We start from the raw sequence: 4,037 nt of genomic DNA on the forward strand, positions 1-4,037 counted from the left end.
ACATTGTAGCAGTTCCAATCAGTAGTCGTGTTGGTGGTGATGGTTTGTAACACCCACTGATTTTAATATCAGAGTTAATAAGCTGAATAGTTCTGGGTCGTTTTGATCGTTTTGAAACTTAAGGGACTGAATGTGTAAAAAAGATAAAGACGGGTTTTAAGCAGGAAATGAGATCTGGATGTCTCATTCCTTCCAAGTCATTCTAGAGTATCATCCCTTTTAGTGAGAGAAAGGAAAACCTAGTGAGAGGAAGCTCTAATTGGTGAAGAAGGTGGTGATCATTACCCAATTTAGTGTGTAGTTTGGTGTTTTCAGCTACTAGATATCATTTTGGTACTAGAGGTAACCCTAAATCCGAATTCTATTATTTGATTTTTATTTTGGTGTTAGGGTTTGAGTTATTGGTGATAATAAACCCTTAAATCTTAAGGATTTGGGTTTAATGAGTCTAGTAATGGGTCATGAAACCCTTGAATGTGGGTTTTTGATGAAATGACGAATTTGAGGTAAATTGGTCATTGGGTTGGGTGTTGAATTGTTATATAACTTGTGTTTGATGGTCTTAGTGATTCGTGGGACTAGTTTTGTGTGTGTCAAAACTAATTGTGGAAGTAGTCCTCACTCACTTTTGAAGTAGTTAATTTAAGCAATCAAGCAAACTCTCTTTAGTTTTGGAAATTGGAGTTAAATTCTGTAACTTGTGAAGATTAAGGCTATTAAAATCTAATGTAATTCGCTAGATGTTATGGATATGATAAAAACCCAAATAGTAATACTTACATGGACAAAAAAACAACAGAGATATTTATTACTGTAAATAGTCCTTACTTAGGAAGCAGTTAATTCAAGTAAGCAATCAAACAAACTGAAAACAATGAAGAATCAGACTCTCTTTGCTTTGCAAACTGAATAATTCTGTTTTTTGTGTTTTTCGCAGCTTGTAGTTGGTACTTTCTATCTTTGAGGACAAATTGTTCATGTGTTGCGCTGGTGCTTCTTCTTCTAACTACAAACTGTAAGTTAAAGTAGCAAATTATCATTTTAGGTACATTCTTAACCGTAAATTTGTTTAGTTACATACTTTTGTGTTCCAATGATTAGTATACTTACAAATTTATTTATTTATTTTGTTTAACGACAAAGCAATTTAGAATTACAACACATACATTTTATGCTATTAATCTAAATCCTTGTTATTTGTTGTCATTGCAGTAAAGATGAGATATATTGATATACAAAAAGCAAATCTTCAATGGCGTCTAATTCTACATCATCAAATTATAAAAGATATCAACTATGACGTGTTCTTGAACTTTAAACAGGTAATTAAGATAATTTTCTATAATGCTCATATATTTATCTATGTTGATGTTGACAAAACCTACCAAACTAAGATTTCATTAAGACAACCAGCATTCAAAATGTTCCACTAATCTTGGAACATCTGTTTAGATGTATGTGATAATACTCGAAGACTTGTCGTTATGTCATCATTTAAAATCGCCCTTCTTTTTTCTTGACCAGCATGAACCACTTTAAAAGGTAATAGCATTCCATAAGTCGAGCTAATAGGATTGGATACTCCATTGGGTGTGTTATTCAAATCCTTCCAACAACTGTTAAAATTTCTCTCCATAAGGGAGGGGATAGTGTATCTACACTTTGTAAACAAGTGGTCCACATCCTCCAGATTTGATTGACACAATGGGCAGTTAAGCGAGTCCAAGTTTATTCCTCTTTTGAAAGATTCGTGCGTGTTGGTAATCTATCAAACTCAACCTCCATATAAACAAATTTATCTGTTTTGCTATCCATGAAATCCACTTAATAGTGGAGGTGTTAGCAAGATTTTTAAAGGTGAACTTACTATTTGAGTTCGATGACCAACTCCAATCATCCGGTTTTGTGGATAACGGTTGTTCTTGTGTCAACATTTGCTCTAGTTCCTCCTTTTCGTCTAGTGTAACTAAAACATATAGTACTAATACGGTAGGATTATATGATTAAGTCATCAAACCAGCACAAAACCAGCTCAGTACATTAGTAAAATAAACAAACACAGAGTTAATTGACTGAAAAATTGAGCAGCATAACTATATGTTACTACAATTTCAGGCTAAATGATAAGCTCTCCATGAGAAATTAATTACTGTTATTAACTGACAGATTGGTGAGTATTTGAAGAAGTCAGACAACGACACCCAACACCATTCGTTGTTGGTTGCAGTGGCTAAAGAGGACATAAAGGAAAAAAAACAGACTCTGGTAAAGGAAGGAGGCTTTGTAGGAGCTAGCGTCTTGGAAATGCGGGTTGTTAACGTGTGCTCCCAAAATCTTTAATGAAGGTCGCTATTTACCTACCGAGGTATGCCTTTCATGTCTGTATTTTCGTTGTATTCGGAGTCTGTGTTATATATCCTCTGCTGTTTAGAGTTGGTGTCTGGCTGCAGCATGCCTTTGGGTTATTCGTGTATTTCTTTAGTATGCTTTTGTGGCTATCATCCATTTGTACCATATCGGTTTTTAATGTTAAATTTGTTTGCTTTTTAAAAAAAAAAAAAAAAATGATTGATAATACAATTGATAATAATCATGTTCTCTCAACTATAAATTTGTTTTGCACAGGAAACCCAGGAGCGGTGGGTCCCACCTTGGGTGGGGTATCACGACTCGTATCTCTTCATGCTAGTCACATCCAGATACTTCAGGGGTAACAAGGTGGGTACAAATTTGTGTAAAACCGGGTTGACGGTAGTGAAAAACGAAGGAATGGAAAGGGCGTTTGTGCACATTCCAACTAGTAACACCAATTGCATCAAAGTAGCAAGAAGTGCAGGTTTTGAGGTAGAATTATATCATTCTAATTTAAATATACAACATGCATCAATTCATTTTAATTCTAACTTTTCTTTTTATGATTTTTTTTTTATTAGTTTATCGGGTGTGACAAGAAAATCAACCTCTATGGGAAGGAGTTTTAACTTTGAAGTAAAAGTTTCGAGAAGGATGATTGAGACTCTCAGTATTTTTAAATTTACTTTTTGTTTCGTGTCTGTATTTTCGAATGTAGAATGTAACAAGTATAGTAGTCGTTCAGAAGGACAAGCAGTTTCATGATCTGACTATATATCCTATGGTTGGTTTAGACACACCTATTATGTTTTACTAAGTGTGTTGGCAATTTTTAATGTTTTAAAAAGGAGTTTAGATCCTTTCTGGTTAAAGGATTCATTTTGAACCATTTAAAAGTAGATGTGCAAGTTTTGACCCGTTTGGTTAATTTTGAGGATCTTAAGTTACCAACACATTTAGAATTTGATTTTGGATATGTTGGACGATTATGGGTCACTTGGGTCAGCTGGATAAGAGAACAGACTCGTCAACCCATATAATGCCCGTTTTTGGCAAGAAGTATCAAAATTACTCTCAAGCCTACTTTGCGGGCTTGAATGTTAAAAAAGGTAAAAGTTTTGATGAATACTAGTTCTTAGATTACAAAGTAGATCCGACGAGCTTCAAATTAATATATTATATGTTTCAATTTATCGAGTCTAAATGGGTTTACACTTTCGTCCAAACGGGTCATCACATTTGCTGATATGTTGTAAGAGCATGTGCAGTGTTTTGGATCATGTTCGTAATGCCATAACTTTCGAACCGTATCTCCGCTGTTGCCTAATAAGGTGTCCAAAGAAAGAAAGGTGGAAGAGTTTACTTTCCAATGGTTGTGGCCTAAGAAGTTAATAAATCAAATTTTGTGAGACACGAAAGTTACTGTAAAAAATCAAAATTTATTGGTCAAAGATAACCTTTAAAATTTTATATTATGTCAATCATTAAGATAATTTGATTTATGTTCAATGAAAACTGATTCATTTTCTAATTTGATCAAATTTTGAACTTATAACTGAATGTAAATTTCTATTATGTACTCGTATTAGGTACGTTGTCAGAATTATGAGCTTGATAAAAAGAGATTTTAAGCTTGTTTATCAACATAAACTTATAATCAACTACATCACATTAGGCACCTCTAA

The 4,037-nt window shown here is 33.7% G+C and overlaps 1 long non-coding RNA gene across 2 annotated transcripts; it reads left to right on the forward strand.

The window, feature by feature from the left end:
* Nucleotides 1-203: 203 nt before the first annotated feature.
* LOC139890994 (uncharacterized) lies at nucleotides 204-3,233 on the forward strand. Of its 2 annotated transcripts, none has more exons than XR_011773499.1 (6): nucleotides 204-342; nucleotides 938-1,045; nucleotides 1,213-1,322; nucleotides 2,167-2,365; nucleotides 2,626-2,844; nucleotides 2,934-3,233. It is a non-coding gene; the product is annotated as an uncharacterized lncRNA (long non-coding RNA). The 2 variants fall into 2 exon arrangements; XR_011773498.1 differs by having other exon boundaries at nucleotides 938-1,015.
* Nucleotides 3,234-4,037: the final 804 nt, after the last annotated feature.

This window comes from Rutidosis leptorrhynchoides, chromosome 2, assembly GCF_046630445.1.
Source record: "Rutidosis leptorrhynchoides isolate AG116_Rl617_1_P2 chromosome 2, CSIRO_AGI_Rlap_v1, whole genome shotgun sequence".
Taxonomy (NCBI): Eukaryota; Viridiplantae; Streptophyta; class Magnoliopsida; order Asterales; family Asteraceae; genus Rutidosis; species Rutidosis leptorrhynchoides.